Below are 27,375 nucleotides of genomic sequence, written 5' to 3'. Positions count from 1 at the left end.
TCAAGGTTTAGATAAGGTTACTGTCGCAGCTGATGTGATCTAGAGGCAAGATAAAATGTTTTGATTTTGCTTTCATGTAATGATTAAAAACTCACAAGTGGACCACCCATTAGCAGTTATACAAGTGACTTCAAGCACACTTATTTTCACCTACCCATTCTGAATTTTGGGTGTCTTAATTCTTTTGCTTTGTGTATTCAAGCCTCATAATTCAAACCCATTCCTGAGCTATTGGGGGTGGGGGGATGGAGGGAAGTAGCAACGGGAAATCCAGATTGCCTGTTTTAGGTACAATATGGTGTGATGTGAAAGTGAAACAGCAGATTGGTAAGAAACTTTAGTTTCAAACAAATATAAACTAGTTTATTTAGTGAAGTCATACACAAAACAGTAGTCTCTATTGACAGGACAACTTTTTTTTTCCAGTAACTTCCACATCATGAAGTCACCATGGTTCTTTGGGCCAGCAGACTGTTTCTAAGGCATCATATAAGAAAAAGAAGCCCTAATATTGCTGATTTTAATGATATACTTAGATGTGGCAGGCCAAGGAATTATTTATAGCAGTGCTAATTATATCAATAAAAATAGCAATATTAATATTGTGAGTGTCAAAATCCATTCTTGACAGTATGAGGTAAATAGAACTATAGTCAAACAAAGCAACCAGCCTGTCTCTACTCTCAGCTCATGAATACGCACTTCAGGAAAAATATACACACAGTTTAGAGAATTAAGTGTACTGATTTAATCTCTTTCAATTACTTTTGACCTTTTTTTAAAAAAAGATGTTCTTTATTTTAAATTCAAACAATATTAAAAAGACTTGGATTTTTAGTTTTGAAATTATTGGCAACCATTTTCTTACTGTCATTAGTAAGTTTCTAGAGACTTATTTATTTATATATGGTTAAGTACTTTATAAATTATCAGAAATTCATTTTCTTTGTACCCCCATTTTTGGGACACATATTACCATCACAAAAGGAACCTCTAACAATTTACAAAATGAAACAATACAAAACAAAACAAACCCTACCACTACCATACATGTACCCACAACCATAAATCTCTGGCTTCCTTTAGGCATTAAAAGAATATCCTTTTCCATGGTTTTGATTTAAGAAAGAGCATAAATTTTCTTTGTAGCTGTTTTTACTTCTAGTCAGTTTTTACAATTTTATGTTATTTTAAACTTATTTTCTTAGGAATATAAAATCCAGTAGGTAGAAGTCATTAAATCCAATGGTTTTTAGCTTGAGGGGACATATAACTTATCAGCCAATCCCTCATATATTTGATTTAATTCTTTCATTTTATTGCACATTGTCAAAAATTTCAGATGTAGAGACTGGAAATATTGTTTTTGGTATAATGTTACAAGCAACTAGTTGTATGATCTTAGTCATTTCACATAATTTGTTTGGATCTCTGCCTTAGCTTCCTTCATCTTCAGGGTCCCTTTCAGCTCTAATAATATGAGTATCTTTCTTTTGATACTTGAGTCTTTATTTTAGCATCAGATAACGTGACTGGATGTGATGTGCAGGGGGCACCAGGAAAGAGTATATGTAAAATATTCGACTTTGCTTTTTACTTTCAGTCCTGGATAAAAGTTTCATTTTAATGATACTTGCTTTCAAACATAGCATAGTAGTACAAGAGCCACAATATTAAGTACTGATAATCTTTTATAGTTGGTAACTGTAATGTCTATTAGTTTACATAAATTTTTACCAGCTCACCTTCACTCATGTAGATATATTGGTAATAGAATTTATAAACATGAATCTTTGCATTTTACTCTGCATGAAGTTGCTTAACTGGAGAAAGCAGGTAATAATAGAATAATTAACTCAGAGTTGTGTTCTAATTCTATAAAATATATGGATAGATAGATATATTCGAAGAAAAAGGTAAACTTGGTTTTTGTGCCTAATTTTTAAAGCAAAAAATAAATATACTTCGAGTAATCAGGAGCCATCTCCATATAGATCTTATAAAATTGGTAATTTTTAACTGCTGCATTTGATTTTGATCCTACATTATATCCATCCAGGGATAGATTTACATAGGAGGACTGATAAGATAGACAAAGTTGACTCTGTTTTGATGAAGAATAGTGGGAAGAATCTGAAACAAACTGCATGCAATTTGTGTGTACCTACTTGTAGGTATTTATTTAATGATGACCTCAAAGTTTTCATTTAGAATTTCACTCTCAGTTTCTTTTTAATTGACTCACATTCCTTTTGCTAGTATGAATGGTAGTGAGAGGCTCAAAACCGTCAAATCCTTTACCTATTCACAAATGGAAACAGCTATCTGGAGAAAGCTATATAATCCTTGGTTCCTTCCCCTTCCATATACATATCCATCGTTCTTGATACTGCTCATAACATTTTATAAATTACCTCATAGACGGAATATACAGCAAACGTGACAATATATTAGATAATGCTAAGCTATTTGGGAGAAATGGCAAGAAAAATTTTAGATCAACCATAGGGCAAAAAAGGTGGTATGAGTGCTTCAATGCATGCAAATAAGGGGGAAAAAACATTCTAAGAGATATTTAGAAGGGAAGCTGATTTTAGACTATAAGTTAACTGAAACCCAGCACATGTACTGAGGAATTAATGTAGACCCTTTTCTAAAGGCATTGGTACCAAAAACACTGGCAAAATTATTGGTTGTAAGCATAGTGAAAGAAAATAAAATACATTCTGTTCTTGTACTAAACAACAGTAGCCAACATATATGAGCATTTAACTCTGTACCAGACATTGGTTATATCTGAATTTTTTTCAGTTAATTTCATAATCCTATGAGATAGGCACTTTTATTATGTCATTTTTAAAGATAAGCTAAGACTCAGAAAGGTTAAATAACTTATTCAAAGTCACACAGCTAGTATATAACAGTTGGGAATTCAAACTCAAGTCCAATTCTAGAAAACCTAAGCTCTTAATCACCACCTCATCATGCCTCTCTTCTGGGACCATTTTCACTTAGTACTCGCCCTGATTAATACTGGTAATTTTATTTCAAGAAAGGCATAGTGGATTTGGAGAAGGTTCCAGAGAAGGGCACAAAGTGAAAGAGCTTAAGTGGGAGGAATGGTTGCTATGGTAAAGTTTGTTTTTAAAATTTAACCCTTCAGTCTAGAAGTACAACTCCTGTGAGGGAGTTTATCTGAAGGTTTTAACAGAGGATGGACTGGGTAGCCACTGCCTGATTTGGTTGGATGGACAACAGTGGAGCTGGGTAACAGATGTCAAAGCAGATGGAGGAAATCATGAGTAGGAACAGGTCAAAGAGAGCTTTAGATACTGGCAGTACTGGGAAGGCAGAGGTCGAAAAGGAGACCTAAATCTAACAGGTTGAGTAACCAAGAATCGGGATCATGCAGAAAAAAAGGGTGAGGCAGAACAGAAACAGAATATATTCAAAACTTTGGTGAATCCTACTGACTTTGAAAGGCCCTAACATTTATTGTTTGTTGTTTGCACCCTTAGATTTGTTTCAGAACCAACAGCTGGCTTAAATAGGGGCCACCTAGAGCCTGGGATACAAAGACTGCTATGGTTTTGGCACAAAAAACATGATCATCAATACTAACTTAGAATTAGGCAGTAAGTTTAGATGCATTACAAAGAAATGCAATTTAGCACAGAAACCTATGTGATAAACCTGAGAATAGCTGTCATTTATTGAGTACCCGCTGTGTACCATTCAATTCTGAAATCACTGTTTCTGGGGGGCATTTATAGTACAAGTTACCGTCTGCTGTCCAGTTTTCAAATATAAGAAAACATCTGCTAGCTTTTCTGAGGATTCGATGGGTAAAACAAATTATACCTTAATTTTATTTCATTTCATTTCATAATTTAGCTTTTGATATCTCCTCTTCCCACATTCATGGAGCCAGGCTCTACCAGGCTTAAGGTGGAATAGAGTGTAGACTTCTCTTATGTAAACTTTTCCTTCAATTGTCGCTATACTGAAAGAAAGGTTCAATTTTATTTGATAGGATAAATGCATTTCTATCAGAGTAATCGGTTCAAATGATCAGTCCAGGTAAAGTCAGTGTACTACATGAGTTAGGATTATATTTATGATTGCCAGCATGAGTTAATGAAAAGGGAATTATATAAGCTTTTAAAGTGAATTTTTGTTATTTCAAATAATTTTAATGACATCAAACCAAATACAAACAGATGTGTATGCCATGTATGCATACTCATACCCTTTTTCTACAAGGTACTGGAGACTTCAAAAGTTTTTAAGAGATAATATTCATTGTTGAGCTATATTATGTATATATATTGAGGTGGGGAAGAGTTGGATTGTCTGAATGGAGTCAAAGAATAATGGAATAGCTATACTATCACTTATGTGTCTTCAGTTTTCCTTATTACAATATCTCTGATATTTCCTTCAGACTCTTATTTCTAGTGCATTAGGAAATATATTACAGTAATCATTTTGTATGTTTCAAATTGATACATCACTAATACAATATACTGTGAAGTTAGAAAGATAATCAACATTCAGTTTATGCATGACACCTTTCCCCTTCAGGTTTATTGTCACTGGTACTCTTTTCTTCTCGTTCTTTTGACATCTGGTGGTATCTAATCTTTTTAACAGCTATGTTGTTTGCATCCTCCCTTCCCTTCATATATCTCACCCTTAGAGAAATACCTTTGAAAACTCATCCTCTCAATAATCTTTCTTGTTCTAGCAAAGGGTTGAGAACAAGGCAATATTATGTTGAAGGGGTGATTTGAGCTGAAAAGTGAACAGGATTCCAGACCTTTCTGATTCAGGTATTTCACATAACAGTTTCAACAGTTGTTATAAAGTGTATTGCTAGAGTGTATAAAAGCCAAAAATAAATGGTTGCTGTTTTTCTGTAATTTTGTGTTATGCATACCTCTGTTTCTATCTGTTATTTGTGTAATGATGAATTTTATTATGCAAAAATGGGTGCATTCATTCTTTGACATTCATCACCCAGGAAAGATAGCATTCAGAATTATACTACACTGAACTGTAGATCCTTAAGGGCAGTACCGTATTTTATTAATCTTTGAAGCCTTAGTGCTTAGCACAGTACCTGGCACACTGGAGGATTCAATGTTGATTAGACTCTTTTGTAGCTGTCCTAGAAAGATTACTTTGATTCTTGCTTACCAGGCTATTCATTCCTTATTTTCTTTTGACTGGTTCAAATTTAACATTGTTACAATCATTAATACCTATTACAGGGTTTCTCTGTACTTTTCTAAGACCCAAACATTTTTACACATGCTCATGATCTTTTATCCTTTTAGATACTTAATGAAATTCTGTCATGGCAGAAGTTCCAATAAAAAATTATATTTACCGTGATTCAGAAAAGAAATATATCAGATATCGCCCATCAGTGGTAAAGCAAATCTACTACAATCAATTCAGGATATTGTATTGAATAGAGTACACAGAATTACATTACCTAGTGATTCAAGGGTGAAATCCAAATTTCATATCCTATATGATTCCTATCTGGATAGTAGGACAAACAGTCCAGAGTATTTTTGTTTTTTGCACTTAATAGATTGTAATGAGATTTTGAGCATTTTATATGAGCTTCCTAATTCTTAAAAAGATAAGTTCATAAAATTTCACACAATTAAAAAACAGAGCTTTAGATTATTTTACCTTATTATCTAAGTTGTTTAGAAGTCAGTCCAATGAAACACTTTAATGTTATTGACATTATATCCTTAGCTCTTCTAGAAAGCAAAAACGGTAATGGGGCTATGAACAATATGGAGGGTAATGTCATGTAAACCACTGTGTAGGGTGCATGTTTCTTTCCTATATAACAGCTGACATGCTTTTTCATATTTATAAGACCTGCTAGTTAGACAGTGGGAGACTTACATGATCTGCCAAAGTCATAGTTTGTCTCTCTACTAACTGAAGCTATAGCAAATTGATTTGAAGTTGTTTCCAAAACAAAAGATAATTATGTCCTGGGATAATTAAAACTGGGGTCTCTTTAAAGCGTACTTCAAGTGATTAGTAGCTATGGTATATTTTGGAATTTGTATCTAAGAACATAATTTGTATCTAAAAACATATTGTTGTTTTTGTATATTCAAGAATATGCTTTCTAAGGAAAGTATTGATTCTTGGAAATAATGATAATGAACTCCCAGACAACCCCAGACCCACATACCTCTCCCCTTTCTCAATATTTTTAAAATTAAGGATTCTGAAAACAAGGTGACCTATGTATGGCCATCTTCCCCTTCACTTCCAATTCCTGACTGTCTTTCTGAATCAAATCGCTACTGAGATCTGTGAACAATTGCTGTGACACCTTGGGCAGAGAAACACTGCTTTGAAAACTTCTACCATCAATTGGGCAAGCAACTAGAGAATAGTGCTGAAGTTCAGGGATAAAGATCAGAAAACAGTAGACATTGTAAAGAAGAGCTTGGGCTTCAGAGGTCTGTGAACCAGTATGGGAGAAAGTTAATATCTGACTATTTTATGTATCCAAGTCTCCCCAACAGGCTAAAAAGTCAGAGTAGCTGAATGTGCTTGCTGAGTTTTCTCTGTCCCTGAGGCTGAAAAGAAATTCAGAGATAGGGCAACAGTGATCTACCTCCTCATGCCTTGGCAGGGAACTGGTAGACTGTCTACATTTCTTTTCTCCAAGTGTTATACTTCTGCCATTTAGGATACTCTAGCAACCAGACCAGAGTTCCAGTGAGTTATCAATGAAAAATAACAATCCATCAAAGGGGAGCCAGTAGTGAGGGAGAGAGGAAGATCAGGCAGGAAAATTAGAGTACGTACTCCAAGCAACTAGTACTATTGGCGAAAATAAATGAAACCTGAATTTTGAAATATATTAAGAGCACTTAAGGACATTCAAACAAAGAACAAAAAAATTTCAGATACTAAGAAAAACACATCTCAATTGAGCGGCTCAGTGGAAAAATCGGAGGAGAACATGGTCACTGTTGAAACATGAGTCAGTGAACTGAAAGACCAAGTGCAAGAAATATATCAAAGTACATAGCACAAATAAAACATGATGAAAATATTGAATAAAAAGGATGAGTCTTGGAGGATAGTTTAGAAATCAAAATGTGAATACTAGGAATTATAGAGGGAGAAATAAGAACAGAAGGAGGAGAGGTATAATAGAAGAAAATTTCTTTGAGCGTAAGAAAGATCAGAGTCTGTGGATTGAAAGAGTTTATTGATTTATGGTCTTGATTGAAAGAAAAGACACAGTTCTGAACTCTAAAAATAAACTGAAACATAAACTCCCAAGTAGAAAGAACAATTTTCTCCTATAAAGAGGAGAATACAAAGTATCATAGAACTTCCTATTTGTAACACAGGAAGCAAGAAGATAGCGGAATGACATCTACAAACTGCAAAAGGAAAATGACTACAGTCCAAGAATCTCAATGCCCAGAAAGTTGTCATTTGCCAACCAAGGTGAAAGAAATACATTTAGGGAAAACCAAGAACTCAGAACATATAATTATTCCCCATCCAAGAAAATGCCTGAGGATAGATTATAAGCAAACAACAAATGAACCAGGACAAAGATTTCAAGATGAAAAGGAAAGGAAATAGTGGTAAATAATGAGCATTTGTATATAATTGTGTGTGTGTGTGAGTGTGTGTTGTGTGTATAATTTCATTTAAGAGATGAAGATAGATGGCTAGTAAATGTGTAATAAAATAGACAATTTCAGACTTTTGAAATAAAAGGATCATACTTATGTAAAGAAAAATTTTAATGTACTATAACTGTCTTTTCAACACTTAGTTGATGGAGGGAGTAGACAGGAGGAATGTAAAAAAGGAGGAAAATGAGTGGTGGGAGATGAGAGGAGGAAGAAAAGAGGAGAAAAGTGAATGTATCCTAAAGATCTCATTTATTTAGGAGAAAGGGGTGGAGGATAGAACCTCTTGGTGGGGAAAAAAATTGTCTTAGATAGATAGAAAAATAGATCCATGAAAATATATATATATATACATCTGTTAATTAGAGTAGAGAAAGGGAAGGTTAGCATGATAGAACATCATGTAGAACTTTCATAGCAGCAAGGAGAAAATATAATGCAGAGCCACTTGATCAAACAAAAAAATATGGAAAAGGGAAATAAGGAAACAATAATGTAAGATTAAAAATAAATATAAGTAATTGGAAGATATAAAATTAGGCACATTATTACATTTAATGTAATGGACTAAATTCTCCCATTAAGAAAACAGATGTCAGATTGAATTTAAAAACATAAGCCACTCAAATTACATTACACGAAAAACACCTGTGTCAAAATTATAAAGAAATGTTTGTAAAATGGTGGACATAAAAGACATCAGGCAAAGGCAAACAAAAGGAAAACAGAGAAACATGAGTGATAGCATTGATATCAAAAAGGGGCACTGTAATGATGAAAGGCATAGTTTATGAAGAGAATAACCACATAACTCTGTATACAGCAGGCTTATTTAAAGTAGATAAGTATGTTAAGTAAAGACTATTGGAAAAGTCTAGACAGCTCTGTTAAACACATGCAAACAATGACTAAGAGAAATGGAATACTATAACTCAGAAGCAATATATTTGTATTATCTGATATTCTTGAAATACTTTTAAACATCTCTGTGCTTGGCCGCAAAGAAAACTTTATAAATTTTAGTAAGCAGAGATTTTGCAAGCACATCCTCTGATTATAAGCTAGTATAATTAGAATTTTGGAAGTTTTCTAAAAGGTGACAAAAAATTATTAATTATTTAGAAATTAAAGAGAACATTCCTAGATAACTCTTGGATAAAGAAGAAGTCATTTGGAAAACAATGAAAAAGAGAATATTTTATGTAAAAACCTATTGAAAACAGGTAAAGAGATTGTCGGAGTAGAGTTGATAGCCTTAAAGGCCTTCATTATTAAGATGGAAAATAAAGGATTATCTAGTAACTTTAAGAAATTAGAATAAACACTAATATGAGAGAATAAAAGGAAATTAATTTTTTAAAATATGAAATTAATGAAATGGGAAACAAAATGTAATAAAAAATCAATCTAAAAGCTGGCTCTTTCACAAGACTTAATATAATACATAAACTCCTTGGGAAGATGAAAAAGCAAAAAAGAAAATGAGGCCAGTAATTCCACTCTGAAGTGGAAGAAAATTGAAAGCATATGTTCACTTAAAACTTGTACACAGATGTTCATAGCAGCAGTTTCATTATAGCCAAAAAGTGGAAGAAACTCAAATCAAAGAAACTCTCCATCAACTAATAAATGGATAAATAAAAATGTGGTGTATGCATACAATAGAGTATTATTCAGCCATGAAAAGAAATGATGTACTGATACATGCTACAACATGGATGAAACATGAAAACACTATGCTAAGTGAAAGATGTCAGACACAAAAGGCCACATATTGTAAGATTCCATTTATGTGAGATGTCCAAAATAGGCAAATACATAGAGACAGAAAGTAGATTAGTGGCTGTCAGTGCTGGAGGAAGGGAAGATGGGGAGTGACTGTTTAATGGGTATAGGATTTCCTTGTTCTGGAACTAGATAGTTGGTGATGTTTATACAACGTTTTGAATGTACTAAAAGCAACCACAGAGTATACTCTAAAATGGTTAAAATGGTGAAGTTTATGTTATATGAATTTTATGCTAATAATAATAAAGATAACAACCAAGAAATTGAGCAAAAATAGATACTAGTTAGGGATGAAAAAACTGAAAGGTTTGGCAAAACTGAAAGGTAAAAAAAAGAAATCTAATGCAACTCTATGGCAATAATTTTGAAACCCATGAGAAACAGAACATGATATGGTCAAATGCAAATTATAAATATCGGCCTAAGAAGAAGTAGAAAACGGATACCTATTAATACTGAAGAAATTGGAAAGCTAACCACACGTGATCACTTAAACTTAAAGAAATAACTAATTTTGATATAATTTAAATTATGCTAGGCCATTGAAAAATAATGAAATATTTTCTAATTTCATTTAATATCTAACTGATAAAAATTGTACAGAAATAAATTATAGTTCAATCTCACTTATGAAAGAAATGCAAAATTTCTATATAAAATGCAGATTAGCAAATAGTATCAGCATGAATTAAAAGAGTAATATACTAGGACCTAGAATTTTCCTTTTTTCTTTTTAAGTAGGAATTCAAGCATGATTCAACAACAGGAAATATATCAATATCGTTCATTACATCATCAAGTTAAAGGGAAAAATTATACATTCGTCTTCAATAAGATGGCTTAAATATAATATTTTCATTCACAGCCAACAGAAAATATAATCTGAAATAGTTAAATCTTAAAAATATTTCTATTAATATCAGATACTAGACAAGTAATTATTTATCACAATTATTTAACATTAAGTAGGGAGCTTTAGCAAATATAATAGTCAAAGGTATAAATAACACTAACATTTGTAGAGACTAACTTAACATGTCTTTTGGCTGATATCAGACCTAAAAATTTTAGAACTCTAATTTAAAAATCTAGAAAAATTAGTAAGATAAATTAAAAAGGTAGTTGGATAGAAAATAATTAGATGAAAATTGATAACTTTTCTCTGGAAGTAATAGGCATCTAGGAACCTTTTTTCCCCAACAGGAAAAAATTATTTAATTTTCCATAGAAACACAAATTATAAAATGCTTATTAATAAAATTACCAAGAATAATATAGGACCTGTATGTAAAAAAGAGATACTATTTAAAGACATAAAACAAGATCTGATTAAAGGATGCACAAATTATGTTTTTGTATGGGAAAACAATAGCAAAATGTTAATTTTCCCAAAGTTAATACATTTATTTAATACAATTCCAATTAAATTTTTAGCAGGGATTTTTTTTCTTTTTTGAGTTAGACAATGTTATTTTTAAATTACATAGAAGATTAAGTGCTAAAAAAAAGGCAAGAAAATATGAAAAAGAACAGTGAAGAGGGATTTGCATTATACATAGTAGAACATATTACAAAGCCAGCTAATCAAAACAATATGGTAATAGCATAGGAATAGACAAATAGATCCATTAAATAGATAAGAGAATCCTGAAACAGATGACAATTTAGTTTGAAAATCATGAATCATTTAATTAATAGAATTGGCATAAAAGATTATTTTGTGGAAAAAAATGGAAGTATATTCTCATTTCGCACATTATACAAAAATCATTTAAGATGAAATGCTTAAATGAAAACAAAACAAAAAACTTGCCAAAAAAAGTCTAGGAGACTATTTATAAAATTTTTTAACAATAGTGAAAATGCAAAAAGTTTAAAATGATTTAACATTGTTGATTGCATAAAAATAAAAAAAACTTTTATATAAAAATAAAAGTTATTAGAAAAATATAGATTTGGAAAAGTATTTATAATTTGACTTTTATTAACATGAAAGGTTAATATCCAAGAGCTCTTAGACAATGCTAAGAAAAAAGTTATGAAACAACCCAATGTAAATGGAAAAGATAATTCACAGTAAAGCAAATTCTATTGGTTAACAAAATAGAAGATGCTCAAATTCACTAGGGAAATTCAAGTTTAAGTAACAGTGATGTAATGTGTGTTAGCATTTAAACTTTCTGTTGGTCTGATGGGTTTAATATTTATTGCCAGTGATGATGTGGCAAAAAGGGACTCTTACTTGTTACTGGTGGAAATGTGCTATGCTTTAACTTTTTTGAAATACAGTCTGGTAACACCTCATATCCTTTGATTGAACAATTTTATTCTTGGGAATATATCCCATAGAAATACAAGTATTGATATTTAAGGGCATATGAATTTTTTGGTTTCAAAGTTGTTACAGCTTTTTTGTAGTAGTAAAACTGGGGGGGAAAGTAATTCCATTAATAAGATAATGCTAATAAATAATGGAAATTCATATCATGGATTATAATGCAGTTATTAAAAGATGTGAATTAAAGATATCTCAGGTGATCTAGAGGAATTTCTGGAGTTATTGATAGTGAGAAGAGCAAGTTATAGAAAAGTATGTGTTGATGTTACATTTTTATAAAATAATGACCAAAATCCCTGAATATGTATTTTGTATGTAAATATCTATATGTGTATATCTGCTTTATAGTGGAGTTATGTATTTGCAAAGGGAGAATATGGAAGGGTGCATACTATGTTGTGAAAATGGATTGCTTTGAATGGGAGGAACTATAGAGGGAGAGAAGCAGAGAGCCAAGCAATAAAAGGAAAAGAAAAATTGCACTAAAAACATGTTCAAAATCCTACTTATGCTTTTTAATAAAATTAAGTACATTTGGCTGTATATGTATTAAGAAGTCAAAGTGTTTAAAAATATTATGGCTACTTTTGATGGTAATGATTTCATATTTTTCAATATTGGTACCAAGGGTTTTTTTTTATTCTTTTACATTTGCTGTTTATTTAATTTTGTATCACATGCTACTAGAATTTTCTACATGTTCTAAAAAATCTTTAGATAATTGTCTAGCATTTCAGGCCAAATAAACTTAATGATTTACAGTTTGAGATCAAATCAAATTACATGGATCATTCCCATGTCAGGGCTGACATGCAGCTGATATCCCTTAGTAAAAGTTAGGTAGTATGTTTCACTTTGTTCAGTGTTCATTTTCTTTGATTGGTACCTTCTGTGTCAGTTATAAAATATTTCTAATATTACCCCTGTCACTTCACAAATTAATTATAACAACAATTATGAATGAATGGAAGACTTGCACATAGAAGTTGCTTAATAAATAAATACTTTCTGATTGACATAATAGATTTTAAGTAATGAATTTACCAAGGTAATAGAGTGTAGAAATGAAAGCATTCAAGGGTGTTTAAAAATAAGACTAGAAGTCATGATTTCAGGCAAACCATTTGACTCCTGTGTCTCAGAATCTTAATCTTTAAAATAGTGTATTTTCATCACTTATTTCATGCAGTCTTTGAGGATCAAGTGAAGTAATAAATGTTTAAGTGCTTTGAAAAACATAATTCATTGTGCAAAGAATGTTGATGATAATAAAAATCTGAAGGCAGCCATTTTTTACACTTAATGGACATATATTTTGTATATATATACATATATGTATTTCAAGTTGCATGTTTGATGTTAAGCCTCTTGACATATCAGTAATAGAATGTATTACTGATGTAGCTGTCAAAGCCTCAAATGGACAAAACTGGGATCTATGGAAGGTGTGAATATATTTAATTGCTTAAAGTTTAAGATGAGTCTCCAGAATTTCTTTATTTTGCTGGTCATTGAGGGAAATTCTTTATTTAGGTATATCTCCTGATGTCCTCTGTTCTAGTATAGAGATATTAATGTTTTGTGGGAAGTCTGGGCCTTCATCTCATCTGGACATGATAATAATGTTGTGTTGTGTTTTGGCTTAATAAATGGCCTTGGACAGCTAAATACAGTGGTGTAATCTGTTGTTATATTTCATTAGAAATCCTCTCCTTGTAATTTATAGCTGCAGTTAATAGTGACTATAGCATGAATACTTTAAATAGTAAAATCTTTATCATCTTTTAGTAACCAGACACCAGATGTGCCATTGGCTGATTTGGGTGTGTGTGTGACTATAAGGAAATACCTACATTATGATTTGTTGGTTGAAACTAATACTACAAAAGAGTAAAAACATTTACATTATTTTATTAAAGAAACAGTTATAATCTTAATATTGTAGAGACTATACTATACTATTAAAGATACCTAGATTCTGTTTTGAAAAAATGGAATGGATAGACTTGTTTCTCTAAGTCTCAATAAATTATATTTGACTCTTTCCAAGAATACATTCTCATTTTAAAATTTTCTTGCCCCAATAATTTGGCTTTGACTTTTGCATAAATATTCTCGCTATTTCACTAGTCTGATTTCCTTCAGTTAGGTTCTCTGCTATTCTTCCAGTAGTGGAGACAATGTTACAAGAAAGTTGAAAAGATAGATCTTAAAAGAGATCAATCTTTCTCTGCATTTCTTTAAATAGACCTTATTCAAGGCTAGTAGTAAAAACTACCTGAATTAGTTCTTTTTGATATCTTATATTTCACTTAATGAAGTCATTCTAATCAATATATTTGCATTTTCTATTTGTGTTTTGATTATCTTATCAAATATGAAATTAACAGCAATTGTGACATATATTTTTAAAAATATCTCTTCACTTTTGTCTAGCAATACTAGTGTTACTAGAGCAGAAGGAGTTTTTAGAATACTCTGTATGCATACTTAGATGTATATGTCATTGACAGTCATCTTTTAATTCTGTTCTTCTCTGTCTCCATTCAAGAAAATTTCTAACCACCAAAGATTACTCCCCCAAATGCAAGTTGCAGTTTGATAGGAAGTTGCAAGGAAATCTTCAAGTAATCTGTTAATCTCAGTCTTAAGAAACCGAAGTGATCATCTCTTAATTCTTTATTCTAAATTAAATTTTTTTATTGGAGTATAGTTGATTTACACTGTTGTGTTAGTTTCTGCTGTACAGCAAAGTGAGTCAGTTATACATATACATATATCCACCCTTTTTTAGATTCTGTTCCCATATAGGTCATTACAGAGTATTGAATATTATACCTTAATTCTTAATTCTTAATATTCTTTCAGTTTCTTCTTTCTCAGGAAAGAAGTTTCTTTCACTTCTAAGTAAATCCTGAATCCCAGTATCTTTTATCAGTATCTTCCTCTTCACTTTGGAATGGACTGAAACAAAATCATCATTTCTTTTTTTTTTTTAAATTGAAGTATAGTTGATTTACAGTGTTGTGTTAGGTTCAGGTGTACAGCAAAGTGATTCAGTTATACATACACACACATATATTCAATATATAAATGTATAATTTTTTTCAGATTCTTTTCCATTATGGGTTATTAATACTTCCCTGTGCTATACAGTAGGTCCTTGTTGTTTATCTATTTTATATATAGTAGTGTGTAGCTGTTAATCCCAAACTCCTAATTTGTCCCTCCTTCCTTTCCCCTTTGCTAACCATAAATTTGTTTTCTATGTCTGTGAGTCTGTTTTGTAAATAAGTTAATTTGTATCATTTTTTTAGATTCCCACATATAAGTGATACCAAATCATTATTTCTTAACACTGTAATCAACTTTCCAAAATATGGCACCTGTTATCCCATTCAGTGGTCAGGTTAGCTTACTTAGTTTATCTTTCCAAGTGTCTGAATTTCTTGAGTCACTGATGCTCAGTCTTAAACCATGGTTGTTTTTATTTTTTCTATTCTTTTTTTTTTAATTAAGTCTTAACTTGACCAAATAAAAATGCTTATTTGTTTAAACTTTTACATTTAAGGCTTTATATTTATTATGGCCTTCAACAGTATAAATCTTTTTAGTGTCCCTTGGACCTCTTGTTTGGAAATCAGTGGATGGTATAGATTACGGTCTGTGAAATCAGCAACATCCACATCACCTGGGAGCTTAGAAAGCAGAATCTCAAACCCCATCCCAGACCTAATGAATCATCATCTTTATTTTAATAAGATCGCAAGTCATTCATACATACATTAAAATTTGAGAAACACTGCTAAAGAATTTGCCATTTAAAAAAATTTGACTTCAGGTGCACAGAATTGGTTAATTATGATATGGTTCATAATCATTGTACAATTTATTATCCTCTTTTGTTTTTATTTCATTCTTTTATTCATTTGTTCTTTTTAATCAAAATAAATACCTGTAAACCCAAGACTCAACCAAAGAATTAGAACATTAACAATAATTTACATCTATCTATATATTCTTCTCCTACTCTTATCAGCACTCCCCTAACCAGAGGTAACCAGCATTCTGAATTTTGTGTTTATTATTCCATTATTTTTTCAAAAAATAATATATATAGCTATACCACTTATAAATGTGTGACTAAATAATATATTAATATAATACTGTATTTATCTCCTAGAATATGCTTTTTTTTTTTTGCTCTCAACATTGTTATTAAGATTCATCCATATTTTTGTAAGTAACTGTAATTCACACCATTTATTTTTAATTTTGTATTATATTCATGACATCATCACAGTATATTTATTATTTCTCCTGTTAACGGACATTTGGGTTATTTCCTACTTTTTGCTAATACAAATAGTGCTGGTATAAACATTCTTGTATATGTCTCTTGGTGACGTTTGCAATACACTCTTTTCAGAATATACTGAGTTTGGAATTGCTGAATCATAGGGTATAAAAACGCTCAGTTTTGCAAGAGATTGTCAAATTATTTTTCCAAAATGGCATTACCCATTTACACTCTCACCAACAATGTGTAAAACATATCTGTAGATCCTTATTCTCTTTAAAGCGTGGTATTGTCAGATTTATTAATTTTTGCTACCTGAATGAATAAGAAAATATCTCATTGTGGTCTTGATTTGCATTTTCTTGTTTGCCAAAACTGTGAACATGTATGTATGTATGTTTTCTCTTCTGTAAAATAGTGTTCCTGTTCTTTGCCCATTTTCTTCTTTTAATTTTTTATGGATCTTTTCTATTGATTTGCATGAGTTCTTTATATATTCTAGATACTAATTCTATTTCTTCTTCTGCTTTGTAGCTTATCTTTTCATTTCCTGTAGGGTATTCTAATGAAAAGAAACTTCTTAATTTTTATATGGTCATACTTATCATTATTTTCTTTTATGGTTAGTGCTCTTTCTATCTTCTTTTACTAAATCCTACTCTGGAATTGAGTTTTGTATGTTATGCAGAGATTAAAGTTTAAGTTGCTTTCTAAAGGGATACACAATTTTCCAGCTCTGTTTAATTTATATTCTTGTCTTTCCTCAGTGATTTGCCTTGCCACCTCTCATATAGCAAGAGTCCATATAAATGAGGGTCTGTTTATAGACTCTCTTTTCCGTGATCTTGGTTTATTTGACTATCCCTATGCCAACAACACATTTTCTTAATTACTAGAGCTTTATATTATAATATGTCCTTATGTGTGGTGGGGAGAGTCTCCCAGAATTCATCTTTTTAGTTCTACCTTTTCCTTAAATGTCAGCCTCCCCCCACCCAACTAAATTTTAATTTAGAAGCTATATGCTTCATTCTTTAAGTATAAAACCTAGTTATCAATACATTTTTTAAAATATCTTCAAGTTTATCCAAAGCATTTCTTACAGTAACTGCTTATTTTGGCTTACAGTTTGTTAATGATGCCAGCCTATGAAACTTAAAAGCAAAAAACCAACAAAATGTAATGCCAGTCTTATAATATTCAAACTAATTAAATTTGAATACCATTCCAGATTCAATTATTTATTTTAGGATTCCAAGCTGATATCATAGTTTCTTAATTTAACAAAATATAAAAAGTGTATACTATTCACTTAACATTGCTTTTAGCAGTTTTTTATGAATCTAAATATAAATTACCCCATGGAATTGCATCCATTCAGGGATTATTATTATCAATTTTAGCTGTCTTTAATATCACTAAATGCCAGACAGTGTTTAAGTACTTAACATTTTTTGACTCATTGGTTCCTTACAACTCCATGAGGTAGTTATCCCCATTTTACAAATGAGGAAACAAAGGCTGAAAGAGGTTAAACAGCTTGGTAGCTCACTTATTAGGGATTCAGATGGTAGATTCACATAGTACTAAGAAATGTTTCTGTGTGAAAACTTCACTGAGCTGCCCTTCCACAGAACTAATTCTATGATGGTTAAATACCTCAGCCTTCCTTCAGTTCTGCCTTAGCACCAAATATTTTTATTCAGGAGGATCAAACATTAACATCAAAGCCATCTTGAGAGAGAACAAAAGATGTAAGTATATAACGTTGAAGAAGTATGTAAAATTGCCTTGGAAATGGAAGATTGGATGTATAGTTACTGGTTTTGAGTAATAGGTTGATTGTATATGTGACGTGGCATCAGATCTCAGGTCATATTTAGCTTTGGCTGGTGGAACCTCCCTCACTCATTTGCCTTTTTCCCTTCTCAGATGTCCAGAGCTTGTATAGTGGTATATTTGTCAGAGGATGGACAAGTATTCTGCTTACTGTTTCTAGTAAAGACACACTTTTGACAGTTTAATCTGCCTCCATTCTTAATCCTTTGTGTTCTTGAATGCTTACTTCTTTTGTTTTCTATTCTGTGTCTATTTTGATTTTTAAAATAAAAATATGCAATCAGATAGGTAAATAATTATATGTTTTATTAATGTCACATATTAAAATATATTCAACTATTAATATGCTATTCTTGGTATTAGTATTTGTTGAATTATGGTAAAGGCAGATGTTAAGGAGAAAGAGGTTTCTGTGGGATGGAATGAAAATAGGTGCCCACAAAAATATTAAGAGATGGTGACAAAGAGCTGATATATGAGACTCCTAATTTTTCTACTGTGTGCTGACCAGATATCTTAAGGGGATATAGATTTGAGAAAGTAGAGGAAAGAACCTTCACTGACCTGGGGTGGCTGCAATAGGGAGAGGTGTATGATGGCACAGCACACAGAACTAGCCTGTGATCACTTGGAAAGGAGTAAGAGTTAGAACTTAACGGATAGTCATACATGTTTTTCATGATTGGAATTTTGAGATAAATTGCTTGACCCTGACCTTTTAACTGATATAGTTTTGCCTCAAGAGTGGGTGTTTAATATTGGAAATCAGTGTGTAGAGAAGGCAGAATTTAGAGGGATAAGTTATAGTTGGAAAGTGATCTAGCTGTGTGAATGTAGGCTAGTGAAAAGCTGATTGCCAGTAGGGAATGGACACTGAGGGACTTATAAGGTATAGAAATATATTACTCAGACTATATAGCAATTGTAGGAATGTGTGGTCAGAAAGAGGAAGAATAGGATCAATGTGTGAATGGTCTTTATAGACAAATGTTTATTGAAAAAGCAGGCACTTAGACTATATGGAAAAGCAGGGCACATAAAATAAAGGCATTATGGGATTGTGATACCTTTTGAATGACTCAAAATCTGTGGAGAACCAAGGATATCCTCAGAGATATAGGACTGTACAGAGATATAATTTAACTTAATTTACATGCAACATAGGAAGGAATATTTTTGATTGAGGAAATTTTTTTAAATTAATTTATATATTTTTGGCTGCGTTGGGTCTTCGTTGCTGCCCGTGGGCTTTCCTTTTTTTTTTTTTTTTTTTTTTTTAGTTGCGGTGAGCGGGGGCTACTCTTCATTGCAGTGCGCGGGCCTCGCATTGCGGTGGCCTCTCTAGTCGCGGAGCACCGGCTCTAGGCGCCCGGGATCTAGAGCGCAGGCTCAGTAGTTGCGGCGCACGGGTGTAGCTGCTCTGCAGCACGTGGGATGTTCCTGAACCAGGGATCGAACCCGTGTCCCCTGCATTGGCAGGTGGATTCCTAACCATTGCGCCACCAGGGAAGCCCAGGAAAATTTTTTAAGTTTATAGGAGAATAGAGAGCAAGAGATTGCTATAGGCTAACATTTTGCTAATGAAGGTAGAGGAAAGAATGAGTCTCTGTTCATTGGATTTGCAACCTAAAGTCAATCGGAGGGGCCCAAATTTGAGAAAAAGAATGTGTATTTGATATTTAGATTCATGCTTTAAGACTTTAGCTGGGCCTTGCTATTTATTTCATTTTAACTCCTCTTTCCCCATCATCTACCTGCTAATTTTTGCCTTTTGTTTCATGATGAAAATTGAGACAGTTCAGTATGACATTTTTCACATGTTCTTTTCAATGAAGATGTTTTAGATATGCTGATATTTGCTGCATAGCCAGCTTCTAATGGTCTCTACCTTCAACAGTTAGGAAACTTCGGTGAGATTTTAAATGTGCAGAAGAATTCTCCAAGGTCTAGAAACCTTTATTAAGATTACAAAAAAGAGCACTGAACTTGACAAAGTCACTTTATATTCTAATTTAAAATTTCAAAATCTAAAAGTCGGAAAGCTTTCTCAAGCACACAAAGAGACTTAACGGAAAATAAAATGTTTTACTATAAAAATAAATGAGCTTTCACAATAAACTGAGACTTGGTAATACTGAAATTTTGCAAATAGTACAAACTATTCTTTCTACAGGTTTACAGATTTATGTTCCTCAAAGATAAGCCCATCTTTAGAAACTATAATCTCAATGAAGCTTTACAATCTTTCTTGCCCTACTTCTTTGTGTCAAACTAAAGAAAGTTGGAAAATAATTCTTCAAAATACCCTCCTTCCCCATAGGCAATAGGTCCACTAATTGTCAAATAGCATAGCTAGGCTATCCTACTAAGAGATTTTCACTGTTATCATCCTTGACTCTTGTATTTATTTGCCTTATAGTCTGGAATCTTTTTGGCTCAAGTATCAATGAATAACAGACAGAAAATATTGCTTCCATCCTTTCTTTTTCCTTTTCCCAAAGATGGTTCTGTTCTTCATCTTAAATTAGTTCAGTCACTACAGGAAAAAAAAAAAGATGCAAGCAATAGGTAAAATATGAAAGGTAAAATGTGAATTATTAAAATTGTCTAATGGGTACAAGAGAATTCATTCATTGTACACTATTTTTGTATGCTTGAAATTTTTTATAATAAAAAATTTTTAATGCAGTCAGAAAAATAAAATTAAATAAATTACCTTAACCAACAGGTGGGTTTGTTGCCCAGTTATAACTAGATATGAATTCAGGAATTTCAGGGCACAGACCATAAAATTAACCTTATCTCAACAGGTTATAATTTTATGTTATTTAGTGTGGTCAGTCCAGGTTTTAAAGTATTTTGAATTATTATGTTAAAGGCAAAAACTCAGGTCTGAAACTAACAAACAGTGAAGCCTGTCATCACTCCCCATTAATTCTGAAGTTTCATCTATTTTCAAATCTCTAGTCTACTTCTTTCTCTTCTGGTTAAAGCTGTTTTTGAATTGTGGCTCTTCCTTGCCAGACTAGGTAGAATACTTGAGTCTGACTCAAAGATTTTCCATTTTGTTACTTTTTTCTTTCTTTTTCTTTTCTTTTCTTTTTCTTCAGTGTACTACATTATTGCCTTAAGGCAAACATGTTCTACTGTGCCTATGTGTCATAGTAGAAAGAGCACAGGATTAGGAGTTATGGGTTTTTTAGTCCCAGCTTTCTCATTAACTAGCTTTATGACTCTGGGCAATTATTTTACTCCTAATATTTTATTTTACTTCTAATCTTAATTATCTTCAATTTCTCATTTGGGGATTTTTAACCATTCAAAGCTGTACATTAAAAAAAATGCCTTTCCTGTGTTAAGGTACTATAACACTCTGTATTTTGCCCCTGTCTGACTTAAATGCAGCCTGAGAGTATCATCCCCCTCAAGTCTACATTTTTATGTTTGCATTCCCAAAACAACTCCTATTGACTTTTTGTAGTTGAATATTTTCAAATAGATGTAATTTTTTTAGAGCAGTTTTAGATTTACAGAAAAATTGAGAACATAGTCTATAAAGTTCTCATGTATCCCACACCCATTTTTCTCTATTATTAATATTTTATATTAGTATGGTACATTTGCCACAATTAATGAACCAATATTAACATATTGTTATTAACTAAAGTACATGGTTTTTTCAGATTTCTTTGGTTTTTACCTAATGTCTTTTTCTGTTCCAGGATCCCAACCAGGATACCACATTACTTTTAAAGACTTTATATTTTTAGAGCAGTTTTAGGTTTACAATAAAATTGAGAGGAAGGTACAGAGATTTCCCATATACCCCCCCCCCCACACACACTGCACAGACTCCCCCATTATCAACATCACTCACCAGAATAGTACATTTTTTTATCAAAGATTAACCTACATTCACACATCATAATCACCCAAAGTCCACTTTTTACTTTATGGTTCACTTTTAGTGTTGTACATTGTATAGGTTTGGACAAATGTACAATGTCGTATATCCATCATAATATCATACAGAATATTTTCACTGCCCTAAGAGTCATCTGTGCTTTGCCTATTCATCTCCTTGCCTTCTTACTTAACCTTTGCTGGCAACCACTGATCTTTTTACTGTCTCCATAATTTTTCCTTTTTCAGAGTGTTGTATCGTTGGAATCATATGGTGTGTAGCCTTTTCAGATGGGCTTCTTTCATTTATTAATATGCATTTAAGATTTCTCCATGTCTTTCCATGGCTTGATACTTATTTATTTTTATCACTGAGTGATATTCCATTGTCTAGAGGTACCATAGTTGTCTATCCATTCACCTACTGAAGGACATCTTGGTTACTTGCAAGTTTTGGCAATTATGAGTCAAGTTGCTATAAACATCTGTGTGCAGGTTTGGGTTTTTGTTTTTTGTTTTTTTGTGGACCTAGGTTTTCACCTCATTTGGGTAAATACCAAGGAGTATGATTGCTGGATTGTATGGTAAGAGTATGTTTAGTTTTGTAAGAAACCACCAAATTATCTTCCAAAGTGACTCTACCATTTTGCATTCCCACCAGCAATATGTGAGAGTTCCTGTTGCTCCACATCCCTTGCCAGCATTTCATGTTGTTAGTGTACTGGATTTTGGCTATTCTGATAGGTGTGTAGTGGTATCTCGTCTTAATTTGCATTTCCCTGAGGACATATGACTGGAGCATCTTTTCATATGCTTATTTGCCATCTGTGTATCTACTTTGGTGAGATATTTGTTAAGTTCTTTGGCCTGTTTTTTAATTGGGTAGTTTAGTTTCTTTTTGTTGACTTTTAAGAGTTCTTTGTATATTTTGGGTAAAAGTTCTTTGATGTATCTTTTGCAAATATTTTCTCTTGATATTGTCTTTAACAGCAAAAGTTTTAAATTTTAGTATTAATGAAGTCCAGCTTATTGGTTTGTTGTGGGGACCTGCTTATGACTGGACCCCCTGGATTTTTTAACTCTCAAAGTTGTTCACAGTGAGCCTCTAGCAATTGGTCAATTATCGTTCAGGTTTTCCTACCCTGGTGCTAGTTCCTGTGACGATTTCTGCTCATGAGTTTCTGTTCCAGGAAGCTGTGACTCCTTATATTCACTTGTCTGTCTCTTCAATCTTATGGACCTAAGAGAGGAATTGATGATTTTTCTATCTCTTCAGCTTTTTACTTGTTAGGAGAGAGTGGTGACTTCCAAGCTCCTTACGTGTGGAACCAGAAACTGAAAGCCTTCCTATTGAATTTTATTAGTTAAATGTCATATACAAATCTGACCCTTATTTGTAACCCTAAATAAGTAATTCACAATGTAGTGTCCTCTCTCTTACTCTCACCACACCCGCTCTTTTCTCCCTTTCTCTCTCACTCAATAATCTCTTTTGGTATGATGGTGTTGAGTAGGGTAAAAGCAAGGACTCATGAAATTGAAATATTTGGGAACTACTTCATTCAATTTAGAACTGTTAAATAAGAGGTTGACAGTTAAAGCAGAAATAAGCTCAAAAACACAAGCTAAGGTTTATTAAGTGCTTACTATGTGCCTGAGCTTATTGAGTTTAGCGTTTGAGGGTTTGTACTCTAGAATGAGTCTACTGGATTTAAATCTTGGTTCTGGTGTACTAGTTGTGGGACCGTGGACCTCATGTTTCTCACCTGGAAAAAGTTTAATGATAGTACTTATAGGGTTTTGTGATGATTAAATGAGATAATATATGTAAAATGTTTAACATAGTGTCTGTCATATGGTAAAATGCTTGATAAATGCTAGTTGTTACCAATACTTGGATTATCTCATTTAATCAGCACAAAAGCCCTTGTGCTATAGGTACTTTTACTTCACCATTTTAAAGAAGAAAGCAAAATGCTTAATGATATTAAGGGATTTGTCCGAAGTAGTAGGGTCAAGATTTGAACTTAAGCAGTCTGAATTTAGAACCCACACACCTTTAACTTTTATGTTCTGTTTCCTCCTAATTAGTGAGAAACAGATACAAGAGAAACTAAGAGCTCAAAGAAATGATTCTTTAAGTGTGATCCTGAGAGTCTTGTGATCATCTAAGTTCTTAATCAGCTATTCTTTCAGAATTGGTTAGATGAAATGGTGATCTTGTTTTAATGGATCACCCAATATTTTAGACATACCTATTTTTCCAACATTATTTTTTATGAATAGCAATTATTTTGTTAAGATATTTTTATAACTATAAAAATAATGTATGTACTATTTAGAAAGTATGCAAAATACAGAAACGTATTCAGAAACAAAGTGTATGATTCCAGTACTTAGGGACAACTGCTTTTTTTAAGATTATGTGCACTTTTTATTATTTAAAAATTTTTTCCAAGCTTTACTGAGGTGTGATTGACAAATAAAAATTGAATATATTTAGGTTGCATAGCATGATTTTTTTAAAGGATATGCAATGTGATAATTTAATAAACCTATACATTGTGAAATGATTACCATAATCAAGTTAATTAACACATCTATCACCTCACATAGTGAGAACACTTAAGATCTCCTTTGTGGTGAGAACACTTAAGATTTACTCTCTTAGCAAATTACAAGTATACAATACAGTATTATTAACTATAATCAGCACATTGTACATTAGATCCCCAGAACTTATTCATCTTATAATATCATTTGGGAAGAAATAAACTGATTACTGAGGAAACTTAGTGTATTAATGAAGAGTATAAAATAGCACTCTAAATTTTATTTGAAAGTCATTCCCCACCTTGAATGACCATGCTAGCTATTACATTTTTTATGGGTATGTCTTCCTTGATTCAGTTTTTTTTCATAAAAAGCTATTTTCTAGGAATGTATTACAAAAATATTTTGCTTCACCAACCAAATTCTGAGATATTAGAACCACTAGTAATAATAATGTGAATATGTCCTTCATATTCATATGTACTTCACTTTGGGCCTAGGTAAATAGTTTAATAATATTTATTATCATTATATATATCACTTTCTTAGTATAAAACATTCTGTTTGTTAGATCTGGATAGGACTTTTTTTTTTTAATAGCTGGGGAACCAGGCTTGATGGAATGGTAGGTGAAAGTTCAATTTTGTAACTTACTTCTTACAAGATCTGGTGCAAATTATTTACTGTCTCTGAAGCTCAATTTATTTCTGTGAAAAATTAGGATAATGTCAAATTACTTCGTAGTGTGGCAGGGAGGATTAAATTCAGTAATTATGTGAAGAAAGTTTTTAAGCTGTTATATGATAGGCAAAATATAAATTGTTGATGTGAATCATTACTAGTTTGAAGAGATCCATAATACAAAAAATTGAGGACCTCTGATTTAGGAATAAAAGGAGGAAATGTATTATCATTTAATGAATTATTGCTATGGGTCAAACACTTTATATCTGTTTTCATTGACTATGTATGCCCCATTTTTCCTAATGAGGAAACTGAAATCATGGAAAATGAGAAAGCTAGTGAATGTGGACATTTGATTCAGGTTTGTTTGACTTTAAAGCTCATGTTTTTTCTACCAAAACACTCTGCTTCCTGCACACGTAGAGATGGAGTGTACTGTACATGGATAATTGAGAGTAAGGTGAAAAGCTAATCTTTCAAGTTCTCATTAAGATACAGTGACACCTTATATTTATTATTCCTCCTTTTACTGTCTCTAAATATTTCAGAATGGTTTGCTTTTTTTTTAAACAGCACTATGAGTTGAGTAGAAAACTGAAATTTCAGATGTGATTAAGTAACTAAATATTGTATATCAATCACCCGCTAGTTTTTCTGTATCTCAGATCACTTATTTGAAAAAGAGTCATGAAGAACGTTAATGGTTTATAATGCATTTCACAAATGAATATTTTGTAAAAATCAAAATTCTTAATTTTGGTGAAGCAAATGGTATATTTTATAATATATTTCAATTGGTATTTTATAATACCTAGGCAATCATGATTTCAAATTCATTGATGAGAATTGCCTACTTTATGCACAAAGTATCCCATTGGAAACCAACATTTAAACATTTCTTATCCTCTGGAGAGGGTCTGAGAAAAGGCAAGTTCCATGTAGTTTGAGTAATCAAAGTGGTGTAGGTTACACAGATGAGTTTAGTAAAGAGGAAAGATCACACTCATCTTCCTTCTAAGTCAGCTTTTCAGTGTAGCTTATTTTGTTGGAAATACATTTGCTTTTATAGAACATTAGGCATATCAAATGTAAATATGGAAGTACATTTCAAAATCCAAATAGAAATTATCTTTGGATTTTTCATACCTTACGTTCCATCTGTTAGTACAAAAAATTAAGGGTTATAGTATTTTCAAAAGCTCTGGAGAGTGTTTTCCTTCCTGAAAAGGTATTCATATAAAAACAATAGCATGTTTTGCATTGCTTGTGCAGTTAATTGATCATTCCTATCAATAATTGAATTGTCAGAAGTTTTACAAACAATAAGCAGAAATTGATGGTCGTACCCTATATACATTCATTCAACACCATTTATTTAATTTTTCAGCACTTAATACATTTGAAACATTGTACTTTACACTCTGTTAAGATATAGGGATGGCTACAACATGACTTTGCCATCAGAAGCCTTGTAATTTTGTGAAATAGATAAGCATGTAAACAACCTACTCTATCTGCCCTAATAAATGTTCCTGATTTTGTACAATTAATCTCATTCTTTCCCTGGGAAGAAAACTAATTTTTGCAAGTGTTCATAATGTGTAGACACTGTACTTAAAAATTAATACATTCAATGTGCTTTGAATAGTACCTTGCACTTTGTAGGTGCTCAACAAGTATTATCTGTTATTATCAATCTAATATAATTATCAAAACAACTCTGTGAAATAGCTATTCTTAATTTATAGATGAGGTATACCAGACATGGAAAAGTAACTTGCTTAAAAATACATAGCCAATATGTGTTATTCAGATCTGAGTCCAAGGCCCATGCTGTAGTACAGTGGTCTCAAAAATAGTGTACATGCACTCTAGGAAATAAAACAAATATTCGAGAAGATATCAAAACTCTTATATATATATTTTTATTTTAAAAAAATCTAAGAAATTAAGATTTACTAATATGTAGATTGTTGCTGGTAATGTCAAAGTATCCTTTACACACATTGTAAGTTATATAAGGTATCCTGATGGGAGAGCGGGAGTTGATTTGCTTTAAGATTTGGGGGTACTGAATTTTATCTGTGCCTTGTTATAAGTCACAGATTACATTGTCTAGTGTTAAATAACTCAACTCATAAAACAAACCGACTGTGGAAGAAAATAGCAGAATAAGGATAAATACTAATAAGCACATTTGAACAAGAATATCTCTAATACATAGTATGAATCCGTTGTCAGCTATATTACAAACATTTTTTAAATGA

At 32.0% G+C, this 27,375-nt stretch overlaps 1 protein-coding gene across 1 annotated transcript in view; it reads left to right on the top strand.

Moving 5' to 3' along the window:
- The window catches only part of ZBTB20 (zinc finger and BTB domain containing 20), a 799,945-nt gene that overhangs the window by 4,957 nt on the left and 767,613 nt on the right, over window positions 1–27,375 (top strand). Inside the window, exon 3 of the mRNA XM_082394692.1 lies at window positions 427–4,832. The gene's annotated coding sequence lies outside the window, so the exon portion shown is untranslated. The remainder of the gene's footprint in view (window positions 1–426; window positions 4,833–27,375) is intronic.

Source organism: Balaenoptera borealis (assembly GCF_965194805.1).
Source record: "Balaenoptera borealis genome assembly, chromosome: 5".
Lineage (NCBI taxonomy): Eukaryota > Metazoa > Chordata > Mammalia > Artiodactyla > Balaenopteridae > Balaenoptera > Balaenoptera borealis.
This window is presented reverse-complemented; position numbering and strand designations above follow the sequence as displayed.